Below are 16,882 nucleotides of genomic sequence, written 5' to 3'. Positions count from 1 at the left end.
GAGTTGACCTGAGTGACAGCACAACACAAGGTCACACAACAGAACATCCTGATACGAATTCAAATAGGGAAATCGCAAAAACAAATTAAGATTAATTAAAAAAAATGCTCAAAGCAGGGAATCATTGAAGTCAATATGTAAAAGATCACAATAATCAAAAAGAGGGACTAAATACAGGTGGCATAGAACTGCCATATGGAGAGGGATGCAAGGCGATATAGGACAACACAAGTTAGGTTTTTACTTAGAAAAATAGGGGTAAATATTAAGGTAACCACAAAGAGGTATAACAACTCCATAACTCAAAATAAAAACCAAGAAAAACGCAACGACTCAGCAAACATAAAGTCAAATACTATGAAAATGAGGAACACACAATTTATAAAGAAAAATGTCTCAGCACAAAACAGTAAGTGGAAAAATAAAATTGTCAACAACACACAAAAAAGGCATCAAAATGACAACACTAAACACTTACTTATCTATAATTACGCTGAATGTAAATGGACTAAATGCACCAATAAAGAGACAGAGTCTCAGACTGCATAAAGAAACACGATCCGTCTATATGCTGCCTACAAGAGACACACCTTAGACTTAGAGACACAAACAAACTAAAACTCAAAGGATGGAAAAAAATATATCAAGCAAACAACAATCAAAAAAGAGTAGAAGTGGCAATATTAATTTCTCAGAAAATCGACTTTAAATAGACATTAAGGAGGGAATAAGGAAATCATAGAATGCAACGAGAATGAAAATACTTCCTATCAAAACCTCTGGGACACAGCAAAAGCAGTGCTCAGAGGCCAATTTATATCGATAAATGCACACATACAAAAAGAAGAAAAAGCTAAAATCAGAGAACTGTCCCTACAACTTGAACAAATAGAAAGTGAGCAACAAAAGAATCCATCAGGCACCGGAAGAAAACAAATAAGAAAAATTAGAGCTGAACTAAATGAATTAGAGAACAGAAAAACAATTGAAAGAATTAACAAAGCCAAAAGCTGGTTCTTGGAAAAAAATAACAAAATTGATTAACCATTGGCTAGACTGACTAAAGAAATACAGGAAAGGAAACAAATAACCCGAATAAGAAACAAGAAGGGCCACATCACAACAGACCCAACTGAAATTAAAAGAATCATAACAGATTATTACGAAAAATTGTATTCTAACAAATTTGCAAACCCAGAAGAAATGGATGAATTCCTGGAAAAACACTACCTACCTAAACTAACACAATCAGAAGTAGAACAACTAAATAGACCCATAACAAAAAAAAAGATTGAAACGGTAATCAAAAAACTCCCAACAAAAAAAAAGCCCTGGCCCGGCAGAGTTCTACCAAACTTTCAGAGAAGAGTTAACACCACTACTACTAAAGGTATTTCAAAGCATAAAAAATGATGGAATACTACCTAACTCATTCTATGAAGCCACCATCTCCCTGATACCAAAACCAGGTAAAGACATCACAAAAAAAGAAAATTACAGACCTATATCCCTCATGAACGTAGATGCAAAAATCCTCAACAAAATTCTAGCCAATAGAATTCAACAACATATCAAAAAAATAATTCACCACGACCAAGTGGGATTAAAAAAAATTTTTTTTATGCAAGGCTGGTTTAATTTTAGAAAAACCATTAATGTAATCCACCATATAAATAAAACAAAAGACAAAAACCACATGATCTTATCAATTGATGCAGAAAAGGCATTTGACAAAGTCCAACACCCATTTATGATAAAAACTCTCACCAAAATAGGAATTGAAAGAAAATTCCTCAACATAATAAAGGGCATCTATACTTTTTTTTTTATACAAAGCCAAGAGCCAACATCACCCTAAATGGAGAGAGCCTGAAAGCATTTCCCTTGAGAATGGGAATCAGACAAGGATGCCCTTTATCACCGCTCTTATTCAACATTGTGCTAGAAGTCCTAGCCAGAGCAATTAGGCTAGACAAAGAAATAAAGGGCATCCAGATTGGCAAGGAGGAAGTAAAATTATCTCTATTTGCAGATGACATGAGCTTATACACAGAAAACCCTAAGGAATCCTCCAGAAAACTACTGAAACTAATAGAAGAGTTTGGCAGAGTCTCAGGTTATAAGATAAACATACAAAAATCACTCGGATTCCTCTACATCAACAAAAAGAACATCGAAGAGGAAATCACCAAATCAATACCATTCACAGCAGCCCCCAAGAAGATAAAATACTTAGGAATAAATCTTACCAAAGATGTAAAAGACCTATACAAAGAAAACTACAAAGCTCTACTACAAGAAATTCCAAAGGACATACTTAAGTGGAAAAACATACCTTGCTCATGGATAGGAAGACTTAACATAGTAAAAATGTCTATTCTACCAAAAGCCATCTATACATACGATGCACTTCCAATCCAAATTCCAATGTCATTTTTTAAGGTGATAGAGAAACAAATCACCAACTTCATATGGAAGGGAAAGAACCCCCGGATAAGCAAAGCATTACTGAAAAAGAAGAAGAAAGTGGGAGGCCTCACTCTACCTGATTTCAGAACCTATTATACAGCCACAGTAGTCAAAACAGCCTGGTATTGGTACAACAACAGGCACATAGACCAGTGGAACAGAATTGAAAACCCAGATATAAATCCATCCACATATGAGCAGCTGATATTTGAAAAAGGACCAGTGTCAGTTAATTGGGGAAAGAGAGTCTTTTTAACAAATGGTGCTGGCATAACTGGATATCCATTTGCAAAAAAATGAAACAGGATCCATACCTCACACCATGCACAAAAACTAACTCCAAGTGGATCAAAGACCTAAACATAAAGACTAAAATGATAAAGATCATGGAAGAAAAAATAGGGAAAACCTTAGGAGCCCTAATACAAGGCATAAACAGAATACAAAACATTACCAAAAATGACAAAGAGAAACCAGATAACTGGGAGCTCCTAAAAATCAAACACCTATGCTCATCTAAAGACTTCACCAAAAGAGTAAAAAGACCACCTACAGACTGGGAAAGAATTTTAAGCTATGACATCTCCGACCAGCGCCTGATCTCTAAAATCTATATGATTCTGTCAAAACTCAACCACAAAAAGACAAACAACCCAATCAAGAAGTGGGCAAAGGATATGAACACACACTTCACTAAAGAAGATATTCAGGCAGCTAACAGATACATGAGAAAATGCTCTCCAACATTAGCCATTAGAGAAATGCAAATTAAAACTACGATGAGATTCCATCTCACTCCAACAAGGCTGGCATTAATCCAAAAAACACAAAATAATAAATGTTGGAGAGACTGCGGAGAGATTGGAACTCTTATACACTGCTGGTGGGAATGTAAAATGGTACAACCACTTTGGAAATCTATTTGGCGTTATCTTAAACTGTTAGAAATAGAACTACCATACAACCCAGAAATCCCACTCCTCGGAATATACCCTAGAGAAACAAGAGCCTTCACACAAACAGATATATGCACACCCATGTTTATTGCAGCTCTGTTTACAATAGCAAAAAGCTGGAAGCAACCAAGGTGTCCATCAACGGATGAATGGGTAAATAAATTGTGGTATATTCACACAATGGAATACTATGCATCGATAAAGAACAGTGACGAATCTGTGAAACATTTCATAACGTGGAGGAACCTGGAAGGCATTATGCTGAGCGAAATTAGTCAGAGGCAAAAGGACAAATATTGTATAAGACCACTATTATAAGATCTTGAGAAATAGTATAAACTGAGAAGAACACATACTTTTGTGGTTATGAGGAGGGGAGGGAGGGAGGGTGGGAGAGGGTTTTTTACTGATTAATTAGTAGATAAGAACTGCTTTAGGTGAAGGGAAGGACAATACTCAATACATGGAAGGTCAGCTCAGCCGGACTGGACCAAAAGCAAAGAAGTTTCCGGGATAAACTGAATGCTGCAAAGGTCAGTGGAGCAAGGGCGGGGGTTTGGGGACTATGGCTTAAGGGGACTTCTAAGTCAATTGGCAAAATAATTCTATTATGAAAACATTCTGCATCCCACTTTGAAATGTGGCGTCTGGGGTCTTAAATGCTAACAAGCAGCCATCTAAGATGCATCAATTGGTCTCAACCCACCTGGATCAAAGGAGAATGAAGAACACCAAGGTCACACAATAACTAAGAGCCCAAGAGACAGAAAGGGCCACATGAACTAGAGACTTACGTCATCCTGAGACCAGAAGAACTAGATGGTGCCCGGTTACAACCGATGACTGCCCTGGCAGGGAGCACATCAGAGAACCCCTGAGGGAGCAGGAGATCAGTGGGATGCAGACCCCAAATTCTCACAGATAGACCATACTTAATGGTCTGACTGAGACTAGAGGAATCCCGGGGGTCATGGTCCCCAAACCTTCTGTTGGCCCAGGACAGGAACCGTTCCCGAAGACAACTCAGCAGACATGAAAGGGACTGATCAGCGGGTGGGAGAGAGGTGCTGATGAAGAGTGAGCTAATGATATCAGGTGGACACTTGAGACTGTGTTGGCATCTCCTGTCTGGAGGGGTGATGGGAGGATAGAGAGAATTGGAAGCTGGCAAAATTGTCAGGAAAGGAGAGACTGGAAGGACTGACTCATTAGGGGGAGAGCAAGTGGGAGAACGGATTAAGGTGTATATGAACTTATATGTGACAGTCTGACTTGATTTGTAAATGTTCGCTTGAAGCTCAATAAAAGTTAATAAAAAAAAGTCCATTAAAAAAAAAAACTAGAAATAGAAGTACCATAAAAAAAAATAAGACCCAGGAATTCCACTCCTTGGAATATATCCTAAAGGAGTAAGAGCCTTCACAGGAACAGATATATGCACACCCATGTGCACTGCAGCACTGTTTATAATAGCAAAAAGATGGAGGCAACCAAAGTGCCCATCAACAGAGGAATGGATAAATAAATTATGGTATATTCACACAGTGGAATACTATGCAACAATTAGGAACAACAATGAATCTGTGAAACATTTCTTAACGTGGAGGAATCTGGAAGGCGTTATTCTGAGTGAAATTAGTCAACTGCAAAAGGATATATATTGTATGAGACCACTATTATAAGAACTCTAGATAAAGTTTAAACAGGGAAGAAAATATTCTTTGATGTTTATGAGCGCAGGGAGGGAGGGAGAGGGATATTCACTAACTTGATAGTAGACAAAAAATTTTTTTTAGGTGAAGGGAATTGCAACACATAACATAGGGATAGTCAATACAACAGGACTAAATGAAAAGCAAAGAAGTTTCCTGAATAAAACCAAAGGCTTCAAAGGCCAGAGTAGCAGGGATGGGGGTCTGGGGACCATGATTTCAGGGGACATCTAGGTCAAGTGGCATAATAAAATGTATTAAGAAAACATTCTGCATTTCGTTTTGGTGAGCAGCGTCTGTGTTCTTAAACGCTAGCAAGTGGCCATCTAAGATGAATCAATTGGTCTCAACCCACCTGGACCGCCTGAAACAGAGAAGAACGAAGAATGCCAAAGACACAAGGTAAATACGAGCCCAAGATACAGAAAGGGCCACATAAACCAGAGGCTCCATTTGCCTGAGTCCAGAAGAACGAGATGGTGCCCAGTTACCACCAATCACTGCCCTGACAGGGAACACACAGAGAATCCCTGATGGAGCAGGAGAACAGTGGGATGCAGATCTTAAATTCTCATAAAAAGACCAGGCTTAATGGTTTGTGTGAGACCAGCGGGACCCTAATGGCCATGATCTCCCGGACCCTTTGATAGCCCAAGATTGGAACCATTCCCGAAGCAATAAAACTGCCAAGTATTTACCAGTAGATGATTGCATGGCCTCGATCATTTAAAGATGTTAGATATGTGGGGCTTCATGGTAATTGGAGCCCTGGTGGAGTAGTAGTTAAGAGTTCGGCTGTAACCAAAGGGTCATCAGTTCAAATCCATGAGCTGCTCCTTGGAAACCCTATGGCACAGTTCTACTGCTTCCTATATGGTCGCTATGAGTCAGAACAGACTTGATGGCATGTAACAACAACAATGGGTGATTTGAGCACATTGAGGTTGCAGTACTCCACAGCTTATTATCATTTATTTCTTCTGTTTTTGAGGCAAATAGGCTATTAAGGGGAGAAATTGTAGTGTTTATTACCTCTTCCTTTAATAAGTCCTGGAAACCCTGGTGGCGTAGTGGTTAAGTGCTACAGCTGCTAACCAAAAGGTTGGCAGTTCGAAACCACGAGGTGATCCTTGGAAACTCTACAGGACAGTTCTACTCTGTCCTGTAGGGTCGCTATGAGACGGTAGTGGGTTTGGGTTTAATAAGTCCTGTATAATGAGTCTTAGCTCCTGAAAGCTCTGTTTTAATTTATATTGAGACATATTGACAATCCTGACAGGAGGCAGTAAGTACACAAAGTTCAATTAAGCTAATTCAACAGTGAGGTTAAGAGATTTTATTTTATACCAATGGACAGTGCATTGGATGAAAGGATCCATTCTGAGGATGAAGAATTTAAGGATGATGCTGTGGTGACCTGGTGTCATGGATTGAATTGTGCCCCTTCAAAATATGTACATCAAGTTGGCTAGCCATGATTCCCAGTATTGTGTGGTTGTCCATTTTGTCATCTGATGTGGTTTTCCTATGTGTTGTAAATCTTATCTCTATGATATTAATTAGAATGGATTAGTGGCAGTTATGTTAAAGAGGCAGGACTCAATCTACACAATTAGATTGTGTCTTCAGCCAACTTATTTTGAGATATAAAAGAAAGAAGTTGGCAAAGAGACATGGGAGACCTCATACCACCAAGAAAGTGCTGGGAGCAGAGCGCATCCTGTGGCCCTGAGGTTTCTGTGTGGAGAAGCTGCTAGAACAAGGGAAGATTGATTACAAGGACCTTCCCCCTGAGCCAACAGAAAAAGAAAACCTTCCCCTGGAGCTGGCACCCTGAATTTGGGCTTCTAGTCTACTAGACTGTGAGAGAATATACATCTGTTTGTTAAAGTCATCCTCTTGTGGTATTTCTGTTATAACACTATATGACTAAGACACCTGGTTAGCCTAAATGATTTGCACTCATCTACTAACCTAAAGGTTGATAATTCAAACCTACTTAGTGACACCATAGAAGAAAGGCCTGGCAATTTTCTTCCATAAAGATTACAGCCAAGAAAACCCTATGGAGAAGTTCAACTCTGTAACTCATGGGGTCACCATAAATTGGAGTCAACTTGACTCAGTGGCAGTGGGTTTTGTTTTCTTGTTGCTATGACCACTGAGAAGTTTGAAAAAGTTACTGTGACAATAGTCAGAGTGAGATGAACTTGTTTGCCTTCTATTTTATGTCTTGTTACTCCTTGTAAAGGATGCTTATTTGAAATTTAGTGGGATCCCTTGAAATGATGGGTGTTTGGGTACTTGTATGTAAATAGGACCATAAAGGTCTATTTCTATGCATGAACCAACATATCAGCAGGGAAATGTAGGTGCGGTTGTTCCAAGTTGTTGGGACAAGTTGAATCCCTACTGGTGTTAAGGTAGCTGTTATTTTCTCAGGTTAGAGAAGGTTTTGGCCTACATCCTGAAGATTTGGCTTTTGAGGGGGAGAAATGGGATGTTGGATGCTTTGTATGGCCATGCTGAAGAGGGGAGTGTAGCTCCTTGGGGGTTTTATCCAAAATTATATGTTGGGGAAGACCAGGTTGTGTAACCTCTAACACCAGATCTTTTGTTTTGGGTTCTCCTGTTTTGTATGGCCATCCTGGAAATTCTGAGAAGGGAGCTGTGATGGCTAAGATTGTGTGTCAACTTGGCTGGGCTGTGATTCTTAGTGTTTTGTCAGTTGTATAATGTTGTGATCATTTCCCTGTTGAGATTTGATCTTCTTTGGGTAGCCCATCAGTTGAAAGGGAGTTTCCTCAGGTGTGTGACCTGCATCAAGTGTGGGAAGATGTTCTGGCAGGTCTTAGGGGCCTTTTGCTCATTCTGGATCCTGAAGATGGGTTCTGTTCGTCTGACCTCCTTGTTCTTGGGATTTGAGCTAGCAGCTTGCCTGCCGATCTTGGGATTTGGCGATCTTTGCAGCCTGTGAGCAAGAGCCCTGCTCTCTGACCTGCCGATCTTGGGTTTGCCGGCTGCTGCAGCTACGTGAATCAGAAGAAGCCTCTATCCTGACCCATGGACTTGGGACATTCCATCCTCTACAACCATATAAGCCATTTCCTTGATATATATGTATGTGTATATATATATACACACACACATACACTTTGTTGGCTTTGCTTTTGCAGAACCCAGCCTAAGACATTTGGTGCCAAGAGTGGTTCTAGAAAAACAAAATGATAAGGATAATTTTTCTGAATTGGTTCTCAAGTCTGGTTAGTCTTAAAGATGTTGATAACTCTGCTTCCAGTAGTAAGGAGCGCACTGCTAATCCATGGCATGAGGTGGCAATTCAAATATGCAAAGTGTCACCAACAGGTATTGGTGAAAGGCAAGGCTCTGGGTAATTGCATGCATGATACCTTTCTACAATTTGGTCATAATGAGAAGTATAAAGAAGCTGGTTGGTCCTACTTTCTTTAGACAAATTGGTGAAAAAAAGAGATGAGCTCAGGGTTTCAGAGTCAAAGCTCAAGCGCTGCAAAAACAACTTCAAAGTTTCCACTTGTGCCTTGAAAGAAAGCCTTATTTCTTGTAGTAACAGAGCTGATATTGCCAAAAACCAACTCCAGAGTCTTATTGTAAGAGTGGCTGGATTACAACGCCAACAAAACTGCCAATCTTGAGAGGTATCTGAGGTTAAAGTGAGGACACTGATTGGGAAGAAATGGGATCCTGATATCTGGGATGGGGACACATAAGCAGATAAGCAGGAAGCTGGAGACACTGAGCCCCTAAATTTTGTTGAATCACTCTTGCCAACAGAACCATTAGTCCCATCCACTCCCATCTAATTGGATTAACCCAGATGCATCTAAAGCACCTTTGTCAGAGTGATTGCCTGGGACATCGCCTGAGGCAGATGCTTTACAAGACAATGCTGAAAGTTCTCAAAACATTCACTCATCAATTTTGGCTTCTAGACCTATAACTAGACTTGAGTAACAGTGAACCCCAAAAGGTGAAGTACAAAGTGTAACCCAGGAGGAGGTACGCTACACTCTGAAAGAACTGCTTTACTTTTTTATATGTACAGACAGAAACCTAGGGAATATGTGTGGGAATGGCTATTAAGGGTGTGGGATAATGGTGCAAGGAACATAAAAATGGATCAATCTGAGTTTATTGACATGGGCTTACCAAACACAGATTCTTCATTCAATGTTTCAGCTTGAGAAGTTAGGAAAGGATCTAATAGTTTATTTGGTTAGGTTGTTGAAGCATGGATTATGCGGTGGCTTAAATCAAGTTGAAGTACCAGACTTGCCTTGGTATACTGTAGAAAAAGGTATTCAAAAGCTGAGGGAAATTAGCATGCTAGAGTGGATTTATCAGGTTAGACCCACAGATCGCACACATGGAGTGCCAAGAGGACACATCTTTTACCACAGCAGTGAGGAACAAATTTGTGAAGGGAGCCCCAGCATTCTTGAAGGCTGCTGTAATTGCTATTTTATTTAAGTCAGATTTGACAGTGGGAACTGCCCTAACAGAATTAAGACACCTAACTACAAAGGGGCTGATTGGAGCACATGGTGGTAGGGGCCAAGTGGCAGTAGCACTCAATACAGAGACAAGGTGGGCATGGTTACCACAAATGGACAGCAGAGTCAAAGCAGTAATCAGAATAGTCTGACTCATATGGACTTATGGCGTTGGATACTTAGTCACGTTGTCCTTAGGAGTGAACTAGATAAGTAATCTACTAAATATTTACTTTATCTTGCAAGCAGATGAATTCTAGGTCAAGTGAACAGTAGTGTAACTCAAATCACCAGAATACAGAGTCACAGCCCCTCAATCCATTCCCAAACTTGAGCAAGTTTACAGACCCCAAACCCCTTGATTGAAGGGGGGCTAGATCCCCTTGAGAAAGGACTCCAGTACACTGCCAGAAACTTATACTCTTAATCTTTTTCCCATCCTTCCCCAAAGGGATCTATGACCTTTTACTAGAGTGACTGTGGGAAAAGGAAATAATCAGACTTTTTGGGGATTACTGGATACTGGCTCTAAACTGAGCTAATTTCAGTAGACCCAAAATGTCACTGTGACCCACCAGTTAGAGTGGGGGCATGTGGAGGTCAAGTTATTAATGGAGTCTTAGCTCATGTCCATCTCACAGTAGGTCCAATGGGTCCCCTAACCCATCCTGTAATGATTTCAACTCTTTTAAAAAGCATTATTGGAATAGATATACTTAGCAACTGGCAGAACCCCTCGTTGGATCCCTGACAAGTGGAGTGAGGGCTATTATGGTGGGAAAAGCCAGGAGGAAGCCAAGAGACTGCCACCATCAAGGACTTGAGGGATGTAGGAGTGGTGATTCCCAGCACATCCCCATTTTACTTGCCTATTTGGCCTGTGCAAAAAATAGATGGATCTCGGGGAATGGCAGTGGATTATCAAAAACTTGATCAGGTGGTGACTCCAATTGTAGCTGCTTTTCCAGAGGTAGTCTCATTGCTTGAGCAAATTAACACATCTCCTGGTACCTGGTATGCAGCTATTAATCTGGATAATGCCTTTTTCTCCATACCTGTTTTGAAAGGCCATGAGAAGCAGTTTTGTCTTCAGTTGGCAAGGCCAGCAATACACCTTCAGTTGCCTACCTCAGTGCTACATCAACTCTCCAACCCTATTTCATAATTTAGTCCGAAGGGAACTTGATTGCCTTTCACTTCCACAAGGTGTCACACTGGTCCATTACGTTGATGACATTATGCTGACTGGACCTGTAAGGAAGAAGGCTCAATGACTCTGGATTTATTGGTAAAACATTTGTGTGCCAGAGGGTAGGAAATCAGTTTGACAAAAATTCAGGCACCTTCTGCCTCAGTGAAATTTCTAGGGGACCAGTGGTGCGGGGTATGTAAAGATATTCCCTCTAAAGTGAAGGAAAAGTTATTGCATCTGGCTCCTCCTACAACTAAAAAGGAGGCACAATGCCTAGTGGGCCCCTTTGGATTTTGGAGGCAGCATATTCCTCATTTGGGTGTGCTACTATGGCTTATTTATCAAGTGATTCAAAAAACTGCTAATTTTTAGTGTTGCCCAGAACAGAGAAGGCTCTGCAACAGGTTTGGGCTGCTATGCAAGCCGCTCTGCCACTTGGGCCATATAATCTGGCTGATTCAATAGGGCTTGAAGTATCCGTGGCACATAGATATTGTTTGGAGTCTTTGACAGGCCCCTATTGGTGAATCACAGCGCAGACACTTAGGATTTTGGAGCAAAGCCCTGCCATCCGCTGCAGATAACTACTCTCCTTTTGAGAAACAGCTTTTGGCTAGTTACTGGGCCTTAGTAGAGACTGAATGCTTAACCATGGGCCACCAAGTCACCATGTGGCCTGAGCTGCCCATCATGAACTGGGTGTAGTCTGACCCACAGAGTCATAAATTTGAACATGCACAACAGCACTCCATCATTAAATGGAAGTGGTATACATGAGACTCCCCCACGTGTCTGTCAGTTTGTCATACTGAGGGGGATTGCATGTTGCTGTGATGCTGGAAGCTATGCTACCGGTATTCAGATACCAGCAGGGTCACCCATGGAGGACAGGTTTCAGCTGAGCTTCCAGACTAAGACAGACTAGGAAGAAGGACCAGGCAGTCTACTTCTGAAAAGCATTAGCAGGTGAAAACCTTATGAATAATAGCAGCGGAACATTGTGTGATATAGTGCTGGAAGATGAGCCCCCCAGGTTGGAAGGCACTCAAAAGATGACTGGGGAAGAGCTGCCTCCTCAAAGTAGAGGCTACCTTAATGACGTGGATACAGTAAAGCTTTCAGGACCTTCATTTGCTGATGTGGCGTGACTCAAAATGAGAAGAAACAGCTGCAAACATCCATTTAATAATTGGAACCTGGAATGTACGAAGTACATGTTGTCAGGAAGGATCAGTCCCTGGAGAAGGATATCATGCTTGGCAGAGTACAGGGTCAGCAGAAAAGAGGAAGACCCTCAACGAGGTGGATTGACACAGTGCTGCAAAAATGAGCTCAAGCATAACAACGATTGTAAGGATGGCTCAGGACTGGGCAGTGTTTCAGTCTGTTGTGTATAGGGTAGCTATGAGTCGGAACCGACTCAACGGCACCTAACAACAACAACAACATATATGAGACTAGGCCCAAACAGGACCTGAAGACACAAGTAAGTTGCATGAGGAAGTGGCTCAGATGCCCATGGTCTCCACTCCTGTCACATTACATTACATCTCCCAGTCTGCACCTATGGCTTCATGGGGAATTCCTTATGATCAGTTGACTGAAGAAGAGAAAACTCGTGCCTGGTTTACAGATGGTTCTGGGTGATATGCAGGCAACTTCCGGAAGTGGACAGCAGCAGCACTGCAGCCCCTTTCTGAGACCTCCTTTAAGGACAGTGGTGAAGGGAAATTCTCCCACTGGGCAGAATTTTGAGCAATACACCTGGTTGTTCACTTTGCTTGGAAGGAGAAATGGCCAGATATGCGACTGTATACTGATTCATGGGCCGTGGGCAATGGTTTGGCTGAATGGTCAGGGACTTGGAAGAGACATGATTGGAAAATTGGAGACAAGAATTTATGGGGAAGAGGTACGTGGATAGACCTCTCTGAAAGAACCAAAGAAGTGAAGATATTTGTGTCTCATGTGACTGCTCACAAAAGGGTGGCATCAACAGAGCAGGATTTTAACAATCAAGTGGGTAGGATGACCCATTCTGTGGAAACCACTCATCCTCTTTCCCCAGTTACTCCCATCATTGCTCAATGGGCTCATGAACAAAGTGGCCATGGTGGCAGGGATGGAGGTTATGCATGGGCCCAGCAACATGGACTTCCACTCACCAAGGCCAACTTGGCTACAGCCACTGCTGAGGGCCCAATCTGCCAGCAGCAGAGACCAACATTGAGTCCCTATATGGCGCCACCCCTCGAAGTAATCAGCCAGCAACCTTGTGGCAAGTTGAGTACATTGGACTGCTTCCATCATAGAAAGGGCAGAGTTTTGTTCTTACTGGAATAGACACTCTGGATAAGGATTTGCCTTCCCTGCACTCAATGTTTCTGCCAAAACTATCATCTGTGGGCTTAAAGAATGCGTTATCCACTGTTCTGGTATCCCACATAGCATTGCCTTGGATCAAGGGACTCATTTCACAGCAAACAAACTGTGGCAGTTGGCCCATGCTCATGGAATTCACTAATCTTACCATGTTCCCCATCATTCTGAAGCAGCTGGCTTGATAGTATGGTGGAATGGTTTTCTAAAGACACATTTATGGTGCTAGCTAGGTAGTAATACGTTGCAGTGTTGGAGCAATATTCTCCAGGAGGCTGTATATGCTCTAAACCAGCATCCAATATATGCAGCTGTTTCTCCCATAGCCAAGATTCGTGGGTTCAGGAATCAAGGGGTGGAAATGGGAGTGACATCACTCACTATTGCCTCTAGTGACCCACTCACAAGATTTTTACTTCCTGTCCCTGCAACCTTATGCTCTGCGGGTCTAGAGATCTTAGTTTCAAAGGGAGGAATGCTCCCACCTGGAGACACATCACTGATTCCACTGAACTGGAAGCTAAGAATGCTACCTGGCGACTGTGGGCTCCTTATTACTCTGGATTAACAGGAAAAGAAGGGAGTTATCATGCTGGCTGATGTGATTGATCCTGGTTATCAAGAGGAAATCAGATTGATATTACATAATGGAGGTAAAGAAGAGTATGTCTGGAATGCAGCAGATTCCTCAGGGCATTTCTTAATACTACCACACCTTGTGGTTAAAGTCAACGGAAAACTACAGCAATCCAATTCTCACATGACTACTAATGGCCCAGGCCATTCAGGAATGAAGGTTTGGATCATCTCACCAGGCAAAGAACCAGGACCACCTGAGGTGCTTGCTGAGGGCAAAGGGAATACGGAATGGGTGGTGGAAGAAGGTAGTTCTAAATACCAGTCACAGCCACGTGACCAGTTGCAGAAATGAGGACTGTAATTGCTATGAGTATTACTGCTTTGTATGTGTGCATCAGATATTTTTGTTTTCTTCACTTATAAAATATAAGATGTAAACAGGGCTATTGCATTTTCAGTTGTATGTGTGTTCATTGTGTCATGTTAGGCCCAAGTATGACTTTATAATTGTCTTTATTCAGAGATTATGTATGGTTTAAGGAGATGTGTACAGGTGCTAAGTTGACAAGGGGTGGACTGTGATGGTTAAGATTGTGTGTCAACTTGGCTGGGCTGTGATTCTCAGTGGTTTGGTAGTCACATGATATTGTGGTCACTTCCCTGCTGAGATTCTATATGTGATCACTCCATGATGGGAACTTCTTTGAGTAGCCAATCAGTTGAAAGAGAGTATCCTTGGGTGTGTGGCCTGCATCAAGTGTGGGCAGACTTTATGGCAGGTCTTGGGGGGCTTTAAGTTGTTCTGGATCCTGCAGATGGCTCCTGTTTGTCTGACCTCCTGTTCTTGGGACATGAACGACCTGCTTACCTGCAGCCTTGCATACTGATCTTGGGATTCAGCTATCTTCACAGCCTGTGAGCAACAGCCCTGCTCTCTAATCTGCTGATCCTGAGCTCGCCAGCTCCTGTGGGTATGTGAATCAGAAGACTCTATTCTGACCCACGGACTTGGGATGTCCCAGACTCTACAACCAAGTGAGCCATTTCCTTGATGTAAATCTCTCTCTCTATGTATACATTTATACTTTTTACTGGCTCGCTTCTCCAGAGAACCCAGCCTAAGACAGGGGCTTACCTTAAGTTAATAAAAAAAAAGTTTATTTCCTTGATAGGAAAAAAAAGGGCCTCAAGTCATTTCTCATGGGCAAGCAATAATTCTAGGCCATCTAAGTCTACTTTGATAGTAGTCGTCTAGCTAACGAATGGGGGTAGAGCAGACCTATATTTGGGGTTATGCACTTTGTCTTAGTTTTCTAGTGATGCTATAACAGAAATATCACAAGTGTGTGGCTCTAAAGAGCAAAAATGTATTTTTTCACAGTTCTGTAGGCTAGGAGTCTGAATTCAGTGTGTGACTCTAGGGAGAGGTCCTTTCTGTGTCTCTTTCCACTTCCAGTAGCTGTCAATCCTTGGAGTTCCTGGGCTTGTAGATTAATCTGCCTCCATTATCATCAGATAAAGTCTGTCTTCTTCCATATGTGCTTGTTTGTCTCTATGTTGCTGCTAATAACTCAGAAATGATTAGCTTTACGACACATTCTACATTGGCCTCGTTAACATAACAAGAAAAATCTGTTCCCGAATGAGATTAAGTCCACAAATATAAGTTAGAATTCTAACACATATTTTTGAGGAACACAATTCAATCCATAACATCCTGCAAATAGTTGTTTAGCATCAGCATTTAAAAGGACTTTGTTCAGGGCTGGCAAAGTCCCTCATATATTTGGGTGTTTGACAAAACTACTCATTGAACTTACCATTTTAATTCAATAATTAATATTGTTTGCTGAACGTTTTCCAGTTAGTGAACCTATGTGTACTGATTAATGTGGTGGTAGAGTGGATTACCTTCCATGCCATGAACAAATAGTAGAGGAAAGGGAGTGCTGGAAATCGTATCCGAAAATGTTGGGGTGGGTGGATATTACATGCACAATTCAATAAATCTAATGGATTTCTTAATGGATTATTGATTTGGGGATCTTGAGATATGCTTGCCATCTGATGCATCACAGCACTGGTCAGAGTCGATTTCAAGCATGTATTATAAAGATGTATGAACCAATAATCACCCTTTAACTTCCTATTGCATTAAGTCCTTTAGTAAAATTCGAATTTCCAATTGGGTCTGATCTTGGAACTCAGTTTATGTTTCTTAGCCCCTGTATTATGTAATCTTGGGTGGTTACTGGGCATACCTCAGGAGGTGGAGTGTATTCTCTTTGCTACTGTTCATATTTGTAAAGCTATTTGTACGGTGACTCCTAATCAATGTCAACAGGGTCAAGGCCCTCTCCCATAGACATTGTTGTAGTATTGGGTTTAGAGAAACAGGGCCTATGTAGGGATTGAATTAACCACTTGTCATGATGATATACCACATCACTCAATGGAATCCAAAATCTTTTTTGGCCCTTCAAGAGGGTACAGTGAAGAAACCGTTCAAAACTGATCTTCTTAAGGGTCCATGACATGGAACACCATGGGAGTTTTCCCCTATAACTTTGAGATCAGGATCTTTTGAAATGGAAGCATGTGCAGCAGCAGCAGCAACAACAACAGCAACAACAGCAACAGCAGCAAGGGAGATATTTTGAGTCTCACAGAGTCCTAATGAGCCATACACCCTTTGGGGTATAGACCTGAGCATGCCACAAGGTGAATACTCTTCCACACATGAGCATTCTATGAAGTGCAGCATCCTAGGAAATGGAATCCAATGCTTGGCTGGGACCCACAGCCACAGCTACAGGGCTTGAACACTCCCCTGAGCCTAGAGTCACTCAAAGTCATGCTGGAATTGATACAGACAGTTCAATCTGAGACATATGGATAGGTCAAGACACATGACCCAGGTTCAGTTTTTGGAGGGGTCACATCTGTATCCTTGTTCTTAAATGGCAATTTTCAAGACTTCCAACTTGGGTCAGTTAAATCCATAGCAAAGACTCAGAAGGACCTGGAAAATGCTTCACAAAGCAGCGCAGCTTTAAAGGCGCT

This window comes from Loxodonta africana, chromosome X, assembly GCF_030014295.1.
Source record: "Loxodonta africana isolate mLoxAfr1 chromosome X, mLoxAfr1.hap2, whole genome shotgun sequence".
NCBI lineage: Eukaryota > Metazoa > Chordata > Mammalia > Proboscidea > Elephantidae > Loxodonta > Loxodonta africana.
This window is presented reverse-complemented; position numbering follows the sequence as displayed.